We start from the raw sequence: 19,730 nt of genomic DNA, 5'->3' as shown, positions 1-19,730 counted from the left end.
TCAAGGCCACGTTCACATAGCAGTAGGTTGGTCAGTATGTTACATCTATATTTGTAATGTAAAGGTGTATGTGTTTTGGGAGCGCTGCTGTTTTGGCCTCAAAATATGTTAAGGCCTCATTCACACTTCTGTATTTTTCATTCTGTCACGGAGCAAAGGTATACGTCCTTCCTCCGGAGGATATCTTGAATCAACACGGACGCAAGAGGTCGGGAGACAACAGCAATTTATTGTAATCCACAAAGTTAGTAGCCGGCGGCGGTCACATCAACCGTAACAACAATAAGTCCACAGAAGTCACAATCCAATGATAGCTTTGGCTCCTTGGTCCTGTAACTAAATCCTGGCTCTCTGCAGAGCTGTGCACAGGCCGGCTAACACATACTAACTCCTAGCTACAACTATATACTAAGACTGTTACACCTATATCTGTGGGTGGGAAGGGCTGAGTCACAGATCCTTCCCCCCTCACCTATACCAAGGAGAGCAGACTCCCTGTCTACTATGGACAATGCACCGTCCAACATCTTCTTGGAGACACTGATCAGATTATTTCCACCCATTGTCCTCACTGGTCCTCACTAGTTAGAGGTATTTGCATACAATGTGCTAACACACTAGACCCTAATCAGCCAACTACACATTGATGTATATAACAGGTTAGAGAATACATTCCACATGAAATATATATTACACATTGCCTATAGTATAGACTCTAACCATCCCGTGACACATTCTTTTTTTTTTTTTACCAGAAGTTAATCCTAAACAAATATAAAAAAACGCCTGTCCTTTGTTCCCAGCCCAACCCCACTTCCCAAAGTACTCATTCACTCGAAATGCACTGCCAAATCTGTTTTGAGAGACAAGACGGACTTTCAGCTCAATGAGGGATCAAGTTGCATGATTCCTGTAGAAGTCTATGGAAAGGGAACAGACACTCAGGTGTTGCTGTACCCTCTAGTGTTGTATATCAGCATACTTGTGGATTCAGTATAAAGCCCACCATGCTGGGAATTAGGGGAGCAGAGTCTCCTCTTATCTCTGTGTGTGTACGGTGTATAGGAGACATTCTATAAACTGTAGAATTTGTGTAATAATCTACATTACCTTTAAAAAGCACAGAAACGCAATATTTTTTTCTAATACACACTGGATAAAATAGCCCTATTTTTAGACAGTATAGGAATTTTACAAATAAGTGGTGGCTCTTCTTGTATTAGAGCTACATGCAGGCACCTGTAAATAGAACCGGGTCTGTAAATGGAAAGAAGCAAGCCCCGGTAGCATTAAAACAAATGTGCTATACGGTGCTGGGTAAAATAATTAATCCTATTAATATTATAAATGTGAAAGTTTGTGGGTTTGTGTGTTTGGATGTTTGCATGTTCGGATGTTTGTTCCTCAATCACGGAAAAACCGCTCCACCGATTTGGCTGAAATTTTCCACAAACATAGTTAATACACCCGATTAAACAATAGGCTACTTTTCGTCACAATAGTGCACATACGTTTTTCCCAGGACCCCCACAAAACCCAAACTCACACCACCATCTTTGCGATCTCACACACTTTGGACCATAGCAAGCCACAAAATTCCTATTACCTTCTACAGCCTCGCCCCTAACCCCACACAATCACATATACATATACTTTACCACTTTGCCCCTCACCTTAACGATACTCCAGGAGGCTCTCTTTAACGCTCCGGAGAAGCCATGTTTGCCGACCCCCACCGCTCTGACAATCCGCGACACCGCCCACCCATGTCAACACCCCTAGGCGGTCTAATAAATGCAAAAAAAAAGTTTAAAAAAAATATAAAAAAAAAATAAAAAGGATTAAAAATTCAAATCACCCCCCCTTTCCCTAGAACACATATAAAAGTAGTTAAAAACTGTGAAACACATACATGTTAGGTATCCCCACGTCCGAAATCGCCCGCTCTACAAAGCTATACAAATATTTTTCCTGTTCGGTAAACGCCGTCGCGGGAAAAATGGTCAAAAGTGCCAAACCGCCATTTTTTCACTGTTTTGATTCTGATAAAAATGTGAATAAAAAGTGATCAAAGCAATAACATTTCCCGAAAATGGTAGAACTACAAAGTACACCCGGTCCCGCAAAAAAAGACGCCCTATACATCCCCGTACACGCACGTATAAAAAAGTTACGGCTGTCGGAATATGGCGACTTTTCAAAAAATAATTTTTTAACACAGTTTTGAATTTTTTTTAAGGGGTCAAAATGTAAATAAAACCATATAAATTTGGTATCCCCGGAATCGTAATGAAACACAGAATACAGGGGACAGGTCATTTTGGTTGCACAGTGAACGCTGTAAAACCAAAGCCCGTAAGAAAGTCGCAGAAATGCATTTTTTCTTCAAATCCACCCCATTCTGAATTTTTTTCCTGCTTCCCAGTACATTATATAGAATAATTAATGGTGGCATCAGGAAGAAAAATTTGTCCCGCAAAGATTAAGACCTCATATGGCTCTGGGAGCGGAGAAATAAAAAAGTTATGGGGTTTAGAAGGAGGGGAGTCAAAAACGAAAATCAAAAAATGCCATCGACGGGAAAGGGTTAACTTCAAATACTTCTGTCCCAAAGTCACTACGTAAAGTTTCTCACAACACCGTATATATAGCAGCTCTAATACACATTAACTTCAACTCAAAAGTCTCACGTATTCTCTGAATTACAGAAACAACAAGATACAAAGTTACATTTCATATCCCATACCTTATACACACTACGAAAACCTTACCTGCGCCTGTGTATACCCACTTCTACAATCACCGCAGACGAAGTCGCGGGTACCAGCTAGTATTAAATATAATTACTCAAGCTGTATGTTGACATCATCTATTTAGCATTTATACACATATAGGTACTTTAATAATTTTAGGTAAGATTGGAAAATGTATAGTGTTTTTTTTTTTTTTATATTAACTACAGGTATCCATTATCAACAGGATAGAACGGTAGCCTGGGGATGGACAGAGCACAGTCTCAGTACTGCAGAAGTGAATAGGGTGGTGGTCAAGCATGTGCACTACTGCCCCATTCACACTGGGACCATTAATATTGTGGGCAAACCTCTTTGACACTACTACTCTTTTTAAAATCCATTCTTGATCTTGGTTTGGAAAGAGGATGAAAACTGACACTTGATTCCAAGCCTATAGTTGCTGGATGTAGTGGAGAGGTCGCCACTGAGTGCTAGGTTCACATGTAGAGTACTAGGACTGGCTCACATTGGCGTTTGGTATTCCGTTTGGGTTGTTTGCTTGGAGACCCCCCGAACAGAATGCAGAATGCATTGACAAGCGGTGAGCATCAGAAAGCACACGGACCCCATAGACTATAATGAGATCCGTGTTTTTTCTGTGTGCTGTCCGCACGAGTCATGCAGAGAGAAAAGTACTTTACTTTCCTCTCTGCATGACTCATACGGAAAACACACGGACCCCATTGTGGTCTATGGGGTCCGTGTTGTTTCATTGCTCACCACTTGTCAATGCATTCGGTATTCCGCCCCCAAGCAGACTCCCTGAACGGAATACCAAACGCAGGTGCAAATACCAAAAGCAGGCCTTAGGCTGCTGAATTTTAATACTTTGTAAGCCTGTAGTATTCAGGGTATATTGCAACTTTTATAAACTGCAGCATGCCCTATCAGTTGCATCACATTGAAGACAATGGAGAAAATGCATTAATATTAGCTTACATAATGTTAGCCTTAAAGAGGATGTCCAGGAATTACAGGTTTGGGCCAGGAGGCCAGGGAAGGTGAAACATAAAAAATCCAAACATACTCATCTGTCCCCAGTGTTCCAGTGTCCACCACATGCTATCTGGTCTAGCTGTGCCTGATGCTTGTTCTGGTAGAAGTCCTCACCGCACACGACTGTTGGGGCCATTCAGTGGTCACAGAAAAGGACTCAAGATTTCACCTTTGACATATGTGAGTAATTGATGGAGGCAGGACACTTTAATTGTGGGGCAATTTGTACTTTTTAATGATACCAATGTCTGGTATGTACAATTTTTTTTATCACTTTTTATTGCTATTTTTGTGTAACGCAAAGTGACCAAAATACATTATTTTGCTGTATTTTTTTCTTATAGTTACCGTACGGGATAAATAACTATTTTTGGATAGTTAGAGCTTATAAGCACATGGGGTTACCTAAAATGTAAAAAAAAAAATGTTTTTAGTTTTTATGTGTTTTTTTAATTGTAAAGGTAGGGGTTTTTTTAAACTTTTTAAAATTCTTTTTAAAACTTTTTCCTTGTCCCACAAGGGGACCTAAACCTGGGATCTCTGATCGACAGTGTAATGTACTTCAATACACAGCATCGCAGAACATTGTACATAGGTTTACTGTGGGGAATTTGCATAGGCAGTCAGGAGGTCGGGCAATGGCTGGCTGCCATGGCAAGCCCTTGAAAACGCACAGTCTTATCACGGGGCATCCAAGGGGTGGTAGAGTGTCTTGCCCCAGGACCCCTTGAATACCTAAATTAACTCTAAACTCAGAGTCACTCAATAGTATGGTGCAAAGCCTTAAAGAGTTAAAGAGAATCAGTCACCAAAACCCAATATGCAAACAAACTTTCTGGGAAATCAGACTTATTGCTCCGAAGGTTATTTGCATATGGACAGTGATATTTTGGCAATAGAGACGCCGATTCACAAGGAAAAAATACCATTTAATTCCGGTGACCATAACCTATCTGCGAGGCTGAGTTAATATACTTGTTTTAGTGACAGATTCTCTTTAAGTGCAAGAATATTTGCAAAAACAAGTAAACTCCTAGTCCAGCCATTACTCTCAGAATTTCGATGCTATTTTCCGATTTATGGCCTTGGTTGTTGTTGCGATCACTATACATACCAATAAGATGAATAAGAAAACCTGTGCCACCTGACAATATCACTACAAACCAGGGTTGTAGTTATAGGGTTTCAAAGGTCGTAATTGTTTCTAGACCTTTGACCTTGAGGGAGCCCAAGGGTCTCTACGACATAAGAAGATGCCAATATTATAGATAGCACATAGTAAGGGCTCAGGAGCTGCAAGTTGCGACCCTGCCATAACCAGAAATATAATAAGGGTGCATTCACACGGAGGAAAATGGCACTGAATTGGTGTGGAATCCATGTCAGATTCAGCGCTGAAAAAAAAAGCCTTCCATTGACTTCAATGGGTTCCTTTTTCTGCTAGCAGAATGTGTGAATGCACCCTGTACTGGAAGACTAGTCCTAATGATGTACAGTAGTATGCCATCTGCCACCAAAGTGAACCTTGTACAATAAGAGTCATGCATCAGTGCTGCAGCTTCTCCCGGGTCTCTTCCTCAGGAAGACCCGTGATGTCACAGGTAGTGACATAGCATGCCATTCGCTGATTGGCCTCAGCCAATCACGTGACCACTAAGGCCAATCAGTGGCTTCAGCGGAACTCCAGAATAGACCTGGTCAGCAAAAGGTCCAGAATGCGCCAGGAGGACACCGGAACATTGGGGACAGGTGAGTATGATTTTTTTTTAAGTTTTTTCAATGCACCCCGGCTGATTTAAAAGTTAAAAGGGTTGTCCATTTTTAGCTGGACAACCTGGACCTCAACAGTGTTTTCAACCAGTGATATCTTTGAAAATTACACAGGTAGAAATATGTCCTTAGTATCATATGAAAGATGATATTCTCCTCCTTCATATGACTCCAAAGGCACGTTTTACGTATTATTGTGCCCAATATATCATTTGAAGTGACCCTCCCCCACCTCCCCACCTTAATTTTTTTCTTCATTTCACAAAGTCTCTATATTGTGCATAGAAGGAAACAGCTCTCAATAGAGAATCCAGGGAAAGAGTGACAAAATGCAGGATTTCACAGAAAGGAGACAAAATTTACTAATAAAATATATTACAAAATTTATTAATAACACAAATACTGCCAGAAAATCAAAACTTGTCCTAAGGTTTTGTTACACTTTAAGGGAGCATGAAAAATGAGCAGAATTTTCGTTACATTTCGAGTTACTATGTTTGAGAATGAGCCCTTCAGGGGCTGTGTCTGCAGCGTTACTTCAGCACTAGGCCCAGGACTAGCCACTGGAGTCAGAAGATCACCGCCATCATGGCATCCAGGTTTGTTGCAAGACCACCCTCCCTGCCACTCCTCGGATCCCTTGCAATAGGATCGCAGGTTCTGGGCGGTTGTCATGGCAGTTAGGAAGATGGGCAATGGCCTTCTGACTGCCTATGTCCATTTCCCATGGTGAACCTATATGAAATGTAGTGCAATAAAATGCAGGAAAAAAGTAACAAGGAAAAAGAATTAAAAAAAAAGTTAAAGAATAAAAATAAACAAGTAATAAAAAGTTCACCTTTACAAAATATACTGCAATGTGGAAATTTATGTATTTGGGTCACTGTTAGAGATGAGCGAACACTGTTCGGATCAGCCGATCCGAACAGCACGCTCCCATAGAAATGAATGGAAGCACCTGTGACGCTGACTTTGCCGGCGGCCGGCCGGCGTCACAGGTGCTTCCATTCATTTCTATAGGAGCGTGCTGTTCGGATCGGCTGATCCGAACAGTGTTCGCTCATCTCTAGTCACTTTGCTTTCCCAAAAAAATAGTAATGAAAACTGATCAAAAAGTCATTCATATTAAATATTAGAAACAATAAAAAGTACAACTTGTCCCGCAAATAAAAAAACATATCTCAACAAAAGAATAAAAAAGTTAGAGTCGTCAGAATATGGTGATCCTAGAAAAATCGTTCATTATCAAAAAAGTGGCATTTTATCTGTAAAAGTGGTAAAACATAATAAAAGCAAAATAAATATGGCATTGCCGTCATCGTAATGGCTCTACGGACAAAGCTGCCATGTCATTGTTAACGCAAAGTGAAAGTCGTAAAAACAAAATACAAAAAATTATGATGGAGTTGTGAATTTTTTTACATCGACTCCAAAAAATATTAATAAAAGTGAATCAAAACATTATAAGTACCCCAAAATGGTGCCAGATGAAAGTATGACTTGTCATGCAAAGAATAAGCCCTCACTTAGCTATGATGACCAAAAAAAATAAATAAATAATATATATATAATATATAATAAATTGTATATTACCGGTAGTTGGACTGCAACAACACTAATGCCCTGTAGATGGTGCTATATACACTACAAACATACACACTTGGACTAAGAATCTCTTCACAGCCTGCAGATAGCCGCCTATAACCAAAGAATTGTAGTATTAATAATTCTACTGTGATTTATGAAATCTACAGTCACTTTTTCACTGCTAATCTTTTAATAACCTGGTTTCCTTTCAATAAAAAAATAAAAATCACCTAAGAAAAAATACCAAAGTATGTAAAATTCTATTAAATCTGTTACATGTGGAAAGGTTAAAAGGGAACCTGTCATTAGGTTTGGAGATATTAACCACCATATTTGGCCTCCCAAACCTGCCTATATCAATTCCGGCAATATTTTAATTACCTCAAACTTAGTACTTTGTTGCACTTAAGTTATTGCAAGCTATTGTGCATAATATAGTTAAAGGGATTATCCAGCTTCCAAAAATTATCTGCAAATACATCCACATCAGTGCTGAATCCTCACGGTTCCCTTGTGCAGCCTTTACGTAGCCTTATTTTACTTGCTGCTACTGTATCACTATTATTAACATGCAGTAAATCTATGGAAAAACTACAATTCCCATAATTCATCTGCCTGCTCTCACTCCCTGTACCCTTCTCTTCTCCGCTTGCCCCTGTGTCCAAACCCCTGACCCCCCTCAAGGTCTGTTTTGCATCACAGTGTTTGTCTTGCGTCTCACTTCTTGGCCCCCCACTCCCTCATATCTAACCAATCAATAAATCACTCCGATGAGTGGCTTCAAGTGGCATGGAGGTCATGTGCTGCTGTGAGGTTATATTTACTGGCTGAACTGCTCACAGGGAGGGATAATGAGCTTGCAAACTAAATATCAAAACTGTGGTTACAATAAATCAGATAAATGGTGCCCGAATTTAGGCTAAAGTCCCACGCAGCGATTTATACTGATGCCGTGTTTTTCACAGAGTTTTCCTCTGCGGAATTTCTGCCTTTATTATATCTAAACAGAAAGTGACCATAGGTATAACTGACACGCTGCGATTTACAATAATACGAGCGTTTCTGAAATTGCGGCATTTCCAATGTGGATTTCTTTCTGCATTTTGTGGATGGGATTAGTCCATATTGCAGGTAATGTAAAACACTGTGCTTTCTCACTGTGGGGTCCCGACCTTAAACAGGATATATATATATATATATATATATATATATATATATATATATATATATATATAATATATATATATATATTAGGAAGTGTTTTGTATTGATGCATTCTATTATTTGCCACATTTTTTTTTTTTTTAAATTGGATAACCCCCTTTAATGAAAATATAAAAATGAAAATAATGTGGCAGATTCATTTCTGTCATGGACTAGCTGACTTGAACCTGCTTTTTTGCTGTTGCATATTCAGGGGTGAACCAAGGGTTTGTGCCGCCTGAGGCGGACGTCAGAAATCCGAGCGGAGAGGGCGGGGCCGAGTGGAGGGGACGGGGCCGAGCGGAGGGGGCGGGACGGAGCGGAGCGAGTGTCGTTAGCAGGCAGGGAGAGGACCTGCTCTCTGCTAAGCGTGAGGGGTGGCTGCTGGAGCAGCGCAGCGTCCACAGGGCCGCCCCAATCCACCGCTCTCTTCCCGTGCCGGGCTGCCGAGACGGTGACGCTAAGCCAGTCCAGGACAGCTTGTCTTGGACTGGCTTAGGTCAGCAAAAATGCCTCCCTCCCCCGGGGGCCCCGGCATAGCGCCGCCTGAAGTGGTCGCTTCAGGTCGCCTCATGGGAGGTGCGGCGCTGTGCATATTTCAATACGTTTTTCCATGCCAAGACCAGCAGTGGGCTCCGTTGCAATCTTCTGTCCGGGGCCCCTACCTCATCCCTACAGTGAATTCTTGATAGTGATGGTCATGGGTGCTAAGTAGTTTAATCCACCTAAGGGGGCATTCACACTACGTAACGCCAGCGTGTATCACAGCCGTACACGCCGGCGTTACAGCAGGGCTGCCGAACACTTCCCATTCATTTCTATGGGACCCGGCATGCGAGCGCTCCCCATAGAAATGAATGGGCTGCTTCTTTCACTGCGAGCGGTCCCATGAAGTGAATGGGAAGTGCTGGCATATACGGCAAGCTCTGCTCATTCCGAGCCGTACACGCCGGCACTCCCCATTCACTTCAATGGGAGCGCTCGCAGTGAAAGAAGCAGCCCATTCATTTCTATGGGGAGCGCTCGTATGCCGGCTCCCATAGAAATGAATGGAGCTGCTTTATACGCCGCTTATTCTGAACGTGTTTTATGTTCAGAATGAGCTTCAATATACGTAGTCTGAATGCCCCCTTAGTGTGGTTAGGGTATTCTGTGGGTCTCCTTGGCTTATGGGCCAGATGGAAGCTGCAATCTCAATACCGATGTCAGTGTTTATGGGTCTCGATGCGACTGCAACCTCTGAACCCCCTAAAGTTACAGCCCTGACCTTGGAATTTTACAGTAAGGTTTGCCTGTATAATATTTGCAACCTCACATTAGTACTTATCATTATTCAGCTACTAGCAATACCCGCGACTTCGTCTTCGGCCTCGTTCCCCGTTTGCACAAGAGACAACGGTTTAGTGTATTTCGCTCCGGGTTACTCCTCCTCTTTACAACCCTGGGGCCTCTGTGGACTCACCCATCCACGCCGCGTGCTGGGCGTCACCGATGCCGGCAAGTTCAGGACTTCGAATAAGCGCTGACATGTTCTTGTTTTAGCTCGGCGGCTGGCTTGAGTTGCTATAGCTCCGCCCCCTGTATCAGCCGCCCCAATAAGAGAACAGCGGGAAGGCTGTGTGGCCGGCATGAGTCTGCACAGCTCCGCCCCCTCCATCACTTGCTCCAATCAGATCAGTGCGCTGTCATCCCAGGTCCTTCAGCCTCCGCCAATCGTGATTTCGGTGCTCGCGGTTGGGCAAACCGGCAACCTAAAGGGATGGTAAGGTGCCTATGTTTCCTTCCGGGCGCCATTCTAGGTATGTGCCAAATCTGACTGTAATCCATTTGGCCGTATGACCGTGATTGAGGAACAAACATCCAAACTCACAAACATCCAAACACACAAATTAGTAGGATTAGTATATATACCTAAGAGGGAAATAATTGATATATTCCAACAAAAACTTCTAAATTCTCTAAAGAATAAGATACCGCAAAGTTACTGAGAAAACTAATAATCTCTTGTGTGGCAGAGGACCTAAGCATAAATCTAGGCCGGATGTTAGGGATTTATTTCCAATATGTTTGGAAGAATTACCAGAACAGCCTGTTTTTCATTCCTTCATGTAGATGCGGGGCTGTTACAATGTACCGGCTCTGATGTAGCAGCCACAATAACATTAAAGTATAACAAATTCTCAGCCATACTACATAATAGACTCTACATGCCGTCTTCATGTTACAGTCGGAATCTCCTAACTCTGCCTATCGCTTCGGTTTCTCTTTGCCATAAAGCATATTATATATGTCCATATGTAAACATACAATCTGGAAGTCTTCTTCTTTCTAAACTCCATTTGGATGAAGACATTTTTACAAGAAAACCCAACAGCGAGTGATAATTGTACTTCAAATAAACAGAATCTCTATCCAAGAGCTGCAGTTTATGCAACAGACAGAGCCTTGTAGTTGTAGCGCTAGATAAGACGATAAAATCGAGGTTCTGAACCCTTCTAAACTTCAAGCTGTGCCACAGAAAAGTTGCTAAACATTCCATTAGAATAAATTCGCCAAGCTTCAAGTAATTATATTGATGCTGCCTATTCTGGTTTCCAGGCTACAGAGATACAGCATCTGTCACTTGTCAACATATGTGAGATTAATTCAGCAGCATGCCGCTGTACAGTACCAGATGGCTTGGCGAACAGCAAAGCCATTGGCGTCGATCAAGCCCAGTCACTTGATCTTACGTATATTGGGTAATGCTTGTCATGGAGGATCGATAACCTGTTACGAGACGAAAGAGAAATGACTCATTATTAGTACTTAAAGGGATTCTGACCTGCAAACATAAGATATGTTTAATAATATTCTACGCCAGGTGTTAAGGCTCTGGACTTGCTTTTTGTTACAGGGTTTGGATGTGTTTCTTCAACAGAACAATATTACAGGCTATGGGATCTAGATTTTAAGGACAAATTATACTGATTTCCATTTTTTCCCCCTGAAATAGGACAATTGGAATAAGCCTTATGGGTTTTTTTGTCTTCCTCTGGATCAACACTGTAGGGGATTGTAGGGTTATAGGTTGGACTTGATGGATATATATATATATACACACTATTATTCCATATATTTCCAACTATACCAATGGTAATACCATATCCTATTTCCAATAAGGTCAGGCATAAGTGCTATCCCTGGCATCTGGTTACTTGTGTAAAGCAGAGCACTTCATTGTATATGCAGAAAATAGTGGATTGACTTTCAGCTTGTTAGATGGAGATGCTTCATCTTCCACACCCTCATACCCACCCTGGCATGGTCACTGGGTGCAATAGTGGCTATAGCAGTCTTGCTGTCATGGGTGGATGGTTATCATGCCTTGCTACTGCTGAAAAGTACAATATACTGCATGTATACACAGGATAGATCAGCAGTATCTGATCATTGGAGGGCCAACACCAGGACCATGCACCGATCAGCTGATCAGGCTGCCTCCCTGCTGTGGAAGGGACTGGAAGTAACTCTAGTAATGTTATAGGAACAGAGCTGCAGCCCCCACTACTGTATAGCGGTAGTGGTTGTGGGCGACTACAACTATGCACCTAATTCTTCACTAGAAGCAGAGCTGTTTCTCGCCCCGTCCAGTACAGTAGTAGCTGCTGGATCAGCTAATTGGTTTGTGGACCAAATACCGATGACCTATCCTGTGCATAAGTCATCAGTATAAAAAACCATCTGGGGGCCAGAAAATCCCTTTGGAATCATGAAGTATGTACCCCAAATCGGTGGCAGTAATAAATGTTATGGGTCTCTCATTTATGAAAGTAGTGAAGCCACAAAACCATATAAAAGTCGGAATCGTAATGGGTTTTTTTGGGTTTTTTTACACAGCCCCCCAAAAACATTAGTAAAGACTAAATTTAACATTATATGTACCCCAAAATGAGGCTATTTGAAAATGCAATTAATCCTGCAAAAACATGGTTTTGTTGGCACACAAAAAATCTGGCCTTTGGAATGGAGCAGGCTTTTGTATGAAGTCACTGCATCCTCAAATCCAAAATAGGTTGTCCACACAATGGGTTAAATACAGCATGTGATGTGAATTTAGTGTTAGGTGACTCCAGTTCCCTCGCATTCAAAAGGGTCATCCAGGCATCCTGTGGTGCCCAATCTGACAATGGCCATGATGGATTGCATGTACGTGCTAGGTGTCTGGGTAGTTGATGCAACCATCTATTGGCCTATTGAGTATTGTGCACTGTGCCATTAGCTAGAACAGAAGCCGTATACAATACACAGGGTATTAGAGAGTTGCTTCAGCACCCGGCGCCCGCTGGTACCTTTCCATTTCTGATATCAGATCGGCCAGGAGAATATCCCTTGAATACCTTTAATAGATTCAACAAGTCATTATTTTATGACACGCATTCCATTACTTTTATTTAATCTGATATCCTTTTGTGGACAATGGCTTTTATAATATTTTTACAACTTTTTGGTGACATTTCAGTAAATATGGTAGTCATTATATCTGCAGAATCTATGCAGGCAGTGTTATTGTTATCTGCAGCTCGGCAGCAGAGATGGAAGGAATCTTGCACACGTATTACTCTTTACACATACTTTTTACATTTCCCTAGAAATGTTAATTGTTTCTTCCATTTCATTTTAATCACCGGGCCAAACATGTCAGCCAATCTCCTGCAATGGCCAGGTATTTGCCAAGAGCACAGCAATGAATAATGGGATGGTTATGATTTTTGTACAATCCTATCACATGGGATTTAGAAAGGTCACATCATAGATCAAATATGGATATATAAAAATTTGCGACTATCCTCCTATGGGTGGACAAACTCAATTTCTAAAGCTAATGTATGACTGCAAAACTATTGGTTGGTATAGCTTGGTATTGAGACTAAAGACTAAAGGCAATGCTTTGCTCAGACATGGTCTGAAAATGGAAATCAAGCTTAAAGGGAGTCTGTAAGGAGTTTTAACCCTATAAAACTGCTGACTAGCAGAAGAATAGTTATAAGGGGTGCAGAGTTAGCAATTACTACCAGGTCTGGGAACCTCAGGATGAGTTCAGACGGGGTTTTTTGGTCAGGATTTTGACGTGGAATCCGCATCAAAATCCTGACCAAAAAAAATGCCTCCCACTGAAATCCACCTTGCAACACCTCCCTCCCAACTAGGCCCATTCATTTGGGCCTAATCCAGAGCGGAATGCCAGGACTGCACTGCACCAGCATCCAGGCGCGGCTAGCCGTTTTTTGGTCCGGAATCTGAGGCGGCCTCTGCGTCAAATTCCGGCTCAAAAAAACCTGTTTGAACCCAGTTTCAGGGTTCTCAAAGGCCCGGGACAATCTTAGCAATCACTACCAGGCCTGGAAGCCTCAGGGGTCTCAAAGACCTGGTGTAGACTTAGCAATCACTACTAGGCCTGGGAACCTCAGGGGTCTCAAAGGCCGCTCTACCACATGAGAAGACACCAGTATTATAGACAACACATAGTTATTCATGGCCCTATTACATATTTTGCATCAGGGCCTAGGAGCTTCAAGTTACATCTCTGTTCTAGGTAAAATACATATATTTGTGAATTAGTTTAATCCAGGTATAATGGAGTCCAAGACCAGGTGAAGTGGACAGAAGGAGGAAGCATGGATCTTGGTGAAAGTTCTGGCAATGAGGCAACTGGCATGTGGTTACAACTTACAATTAAAGTGATTTTCCTTTGGATGGGTCATTAATATCTGACCAATGGGGTTTAACCCCACAGATCAACTTATTGAAGTTTCAGCAGCAGTGATATCATGTTAATTCGTCAAGTGACCTATGTTCAGCCCAGTCCCATTCAAGTGATTGAGCTGCAATACCAAGCACTGCCACTATACAATGTATGGCACTGTGTTTGATAAGTGGCAAAGAGGTCAAAACACTTGTCCGAATTCTGCGATCTTTTAAACAGCTGCTTGTAGGGGTGTCGGGTGCCGGACCCCACTGATCTGCTATTAATCACCTATGTTAAGGATAGGTCTTTAATATTGTTGTCTCAGAATAAATATTTATATGTCTATTGTCTTGTTAGTTGAGGACCTAAAGGTAGAAACTTAATTGATCTCTATTTTCTACATAATTTTTTTTTTTAATGTTTTATTTATACAATGTTGCATGTGCTGAGATTATTAATAATATATTAATAAATCCTATTATTTTATAGGTATTTATAGCAGCTGCACATTACCCTAGGCAATACTCCTTCACTGAAGGTTAAAAACTAAATATCTGAGGGAAACAATTGAACAATTCATCCCCCGGTATTACCATACTCACATCACTAAACTCTCATTAAAAGGCACTTTACCAAATTTAATATGTGATTTACAATGACACAATGTATTAAGTACTTAATTTCCTAGAAATTAGTGAGTTATCACAGGAGCCGGAACTGAGATGATGCAATTGGTTCGTGAAATCTAAAGATGAGATGATTTGAGAACAGCAGAAAAACATGTTATCTGGTGGCCATATAGTGTTCTGTAAATCGTGAACCTATATGTGTGATACCAGATCTGTTCTCAAATGGTTCCTTAAGGGCGTCATTAGCTTATAGCAGGATATCCAACAGAGGTTTCTGTACTTGTGATGGCAAGAATAGCTTTTCAGACAGCACTATTCCTGACAACAAAGATAAAATAAGATAAGATAATCCTTTAATAGTCCCATCATGGGGAAATTCAGTGTGTTACAGCAGAATGGATAATACAGTAATATATTACAACACATACAAGCTCATAGCAGATAGAAAAATATACAAGGAGTCATAGCAACTAAGAAGAAAAAGAAAGACTTCAGGATCATTTAGTTCTCTGTGTGGAGTGATCTTCACTTGGCGTGATGTTGATTATACAGCCTGAACATGGTTGGGAGGAAGGATCTCCGATAGCGCTCCTTCTCACACTTGGGGTGAAGCAGTCGCTCACTGACAGTAATAATGGAAGGTCTGATGAACAACATGAAACACATATACGTAGACAGAGTACAACCTATATAAAGCAGTGGCACCAATGCAGATCATTAAATCTGGAGTCAATGCTATGTATAATTAAGTTGTGTTCACACTGGGTGGGTTTGTTGTAGATTTTCCAGGAGGATTTCAGCAAACTACAAATGAACAACATTTGGCTTCTATCATTGGTATACTTAGAAAAGAGAGGGACCCCTTAGCAAAGATCAAGATGGGCCATCCTTTCACTTAGGACACAAGGGTCTGCCATTTGTTTTTCCCATCTGCACACTTTCTAAGACCCTTGGCCCATTTCCTCACCCCATATTTCTAAAAATGTTGTCCAGGTGTGGGGAAATCCTGCTTGGCCCATTTTCACATAGTCTTCTTCTATGGTGCATACACCTGGTGTCCAGAACCAAAATGTGTATTTAAAAAAAAGTAGAAGAATTTTTGTTTCACATGCAATCCACAAATATTATTATTATACTTATATTATTTCATGGGTAAGGAATATAGAGATAAGATGTTACTGGTGGAAAAGTAGAAAGAGCTCTAGTTCCACCTAGTAGATGGTAGCTCCCTATAGAGTAATGTATGGCTTTCAAAGAAACCTAAGGCATTATTTGGAAATAATAGCCAAGCCTGAACAATTCCTTCAAAAGGAAGAAGGTCCAGACCTCTCACACAGCCAGCCAGGTTTTTTGGAAAACCAGACACTAATCTGATGGAAGCTTCCTATGACGCCCAAACGGCTGAATGGATTAGTGTGAGATTTGACACATGCCTACATGGCCACCGGGAAGGAAAGATAAGCTACTTCATATACCGCTCCAGCCCCCGAAATCCCAAACATTACCGGCAAAAGTCTGCTCTAGCTCCGCTGCAGGACCTGAGATGACGTCAGCCCGTGAGGGGTGGTGGGAGGGAATAGGTAGTGGGACCGCCCATTGGAGTTTGTATGTAAAGCACTGGCGTTGTTACGTGCCGCGGATGCAGGAGGAAGGAGGACTGGTACATGGGGGAGGCTGGGGCCACGTAGGAGGTGATTTGCGCAGGAAGTGAGGGCGGCGCGGAAGAAGTCGCAGGTAATGCTAGTTCCCAATATAACGTATCTCTGTGAGGCTAAGGCCTTACGATGGGAACACATCGCAGTTTTTCCCGCAGCGCTTTAAACAGAAGGTTCACCTAGTTTTCCTCCATAGACTTTCTGTTACCATTTTATCAACGGGGAAGCTGCCAGCATTTACCGTAGATATAATTGACATGTTGCGATTTCCAAAACAGCGCCGGTTTTAGAAATCGCAGAATGTCCGCGCTGTGGTTTTTACCGCAAAGTGGGCATGGGATTTGCATGAATCCCATCCACTTTGCAATTACTGTAAAACACTGTGATTTTTCCCGGCCTAAAAGACAAGCCCTCATTTGCAGCTCTTGACAGTTATAGATCTTGAAAGATGAAAAAAGGGGTTAAAGTTGTATAAATGTTAGGTTTAATATGTTACTTTAAAATGTTACTTGTTATTTTAGTTGTATTCCTTTCTTTGATGTGTCACATTGCGCTCCTTAGTCTTTCCTTTCTAGTAGCATTCATTCTTTTTGGAATCTTATTATGTCTGCTCTCAATAACTTAAGAAATCTTTCATAATGAAACATATGGGTTCAATTCAGCGTCTTCTCCTTTGTCCTGTACTCTGCTGCTGGCATCTGCTAGAGAGGATTGGCTTGCTGCTACTGTAAACACAGGAGCATGAGGTGCATAGGGGGGAAGCAGAGGATATTCTCATTTCTTTCTTTTGGAAACCAGCAGCCGTCATCACCAATTTTTACATAACCATTTCCTATGCAGACACTTTAATTGAAAAAATATGGCTTTGATAGTTTTTCTTTTTATTACTAAAAGGATAACTGTAAGATAGATAGACAGATAGACATGTGTGCACTATATAATCTGTATATAATACATACTATAGAAAAAGTACAGCAAAAAAAAAAAAAAGAAACAGCTTTATGTATCTATTTATTATTATAGGAGTTATGCCTGGAAGAATACTTATCCTATATCCATGCCATAGAGGATAAACAGCTGATCAGCGGGGGTCCTGAGACAGGACAGGGGTGTTTTACCTCCACTGTAGTTCAATCAGTGTGCTGGAGACAAGTCTTGTACTTTGGCTATCTCCGACACTCCTAAGTGGACACGTCCTTTCCAGCAAGGGGAACACTTATATTCAGCCCAGCTGCAGTCAGACTCAATTCACAAAGGGGGGTAAAGCACTCCTTAGTGCCCCCTCAATATTTAGTAACTCACCTTTCTTGTTTAAACCTGAAGTGCGTCTTATCAACCGAAAAATATGGCAAACCAGCAGCACCCGCGATTTCGTCCGCGGCAGGGTTTCTGCTGTGCGCGACCCACCTTCAGCGCAGGCTCTGGCCTCCCCCATTGTGTCCCTTTTCCAACCCCCCTCACCCCTTTCCACTACCTCCCGCAACCCCGGGCCTCCTTTCCATCATCCCTCCTCCATGACCTCGGCCCTCTTTTCTCCCCTGCGACTCCGGTCCCTCCCCCCCCCCCTCCACCTGCGACCCCGGTCTCGGTCCCCTTTGCACCCCCTGCATAACCTTGCCCCCCCCCCCCCCCCGTGCGACCCTGGTCCCCTCTCCACCCCCCATACCCCGTCCCACTCTACAGGGACCTTTCCCCCTAGATCCCCGACTGATCTGCAGACTCTGTAGGCCACAGGAGGTGTGGGACAGCAGACTTTCAAGACATCGGCGCAGGCGAGCCTTTTCCTGGCTGCGGCAGAATAGGTTGATCCCGCGGCGAGCCCTGCATGTCTCCCTGGTACACAGTAGCGAGCCCTGCACATCTCCCTGGTACACAGTACAGAAGCTTGTTCCGGCCGCTGCAGAGCACACAGCGACGCCATGTTGGTTAGTTTGCTGTGCGCCCGATAGCTCCGCCCACACAGAGAAGCGCCAGCCAACGGGGTGAGCGGCTGAAGGGCCTGGGATGACGTCATCTCAGGTCCTTCAGCGAACGCTGAAGTGACAATCACCGTCAGCAGACGTGAATTCCGGAGGAGTACGGGGATACGAAGTAGCCTGTCATTCAATCCAGGACCGGTATGTGTTAAATTTCAGGTAAATTCATTCCCTTTAGGCGTGATTGAGGAACAAACATCCAAACACACATACTTTCACCTTTATAATATTAGTAGGATATTGGACGTGTCCAACTACTATTCAGCTTGGACCTTCACCTGATGGCAGACCCTGGTCAGTGGACTTTTGCCAAAAGTGGAGTAACCCTGCTCTATTCTATTAGATATTCATTGTGGCATAGCCACTTTAAAGGGGTATTCCCATGTCGCAATGGGATTGAAGACCCTGCTAGCAAGAGTCTACAATCTATGAGGTAGAGGGGCTGACACAAGAAGTAGCATGGGCGGCAGGTTAAAAAATTATTTTTATTACTTAAATAAATAAAGCTGTGTAAGCCAATCACCAGCCAATGTCCTTTTATGAACACATCCAAAGTGCCTGGCCATCTGGTCCTGTGAGATAATGGGGGAACATGAACAAATGAAGGTAACTGCAGAAGAATTTAGATTAGGAATTGTGAAAAGATATGTCTTTTGGATCCACTTGAAACTGTAGAAATTGGGAGTTAATCTGATTGTCCGGGGTAGAGCATTCCAAAGAAGTAGTGCAGCTCGGGAGAAGTCCTGTATATGAGCGTGGGAGGTTCTGATAATAGACAATGTAAGTGTTAGGTCATTGAGTGAGTGGAGAACACGGGTTGGGCGATAGACAGAGATGAGGAAATGTAGGGAGGTGCAGCATTATGGAGAGCCTTGTGAGGGTGATAATTTTATATTGTATTCTGCAATGAATAGGCAGCCAATGTAGTGACTGGCACAGACCGGAGGCATCGCTATAGCGTCTAGACTGATAGATGAGCCTGGCCGCTGCATTCAGAATAGATTGTAGAGGGGAGAGTTTAGTAAGGAGAAGACTGATTAGTAAGGAGTCACAGTAGTTAATTCACGAGTGGATCAGGGCGACAATAAGGGTCTTTAATGTTTCCATGTTAAGGAAAGGGCAGATTCTGGAGATGCTATTGAAGTGCAGATGACATTAACATGCACTGTGACTGGGTATTGGGGGTAAAGGAAATGTCTGAGTCAAACATAACCCCAGGTCAGTGGGCATGCTGCCTATGAGTTACGGTAAGACCGCAGAATGAAATGGAGATATCAGGGTTAGGTCAATAGTAGAAGCCGGAAACAGCTGTAGTTCAGTCTTTCAGAGATTCAGTTTCAGATAGAGGCAGTCACTGGTGTTCTGTATTAGTGTAGGGGTGATGTTATGAG

The sequence above is a fragment of the Leptodactylus fuscus genome, chromosome 5, assembly GCF_031893055.1.
Source record: "Leptodactylus fuscus isolate aLepFus1 chromosome 5, aLepFus1.hap2, whole genome shotgun sequence".
NCBI classification, from domain to species: domain Eukaryota; kingdom Metazoa; phylum Chordata; class Amphibia; order Anura; family Leptodactylidae; genus Leptodactylus; species Leptodactylus fuscus.
The sequence above is the reverse complement of the archived record's forward strand: the minus strand, read 5'-3'. Positions refer to the sequence as shown.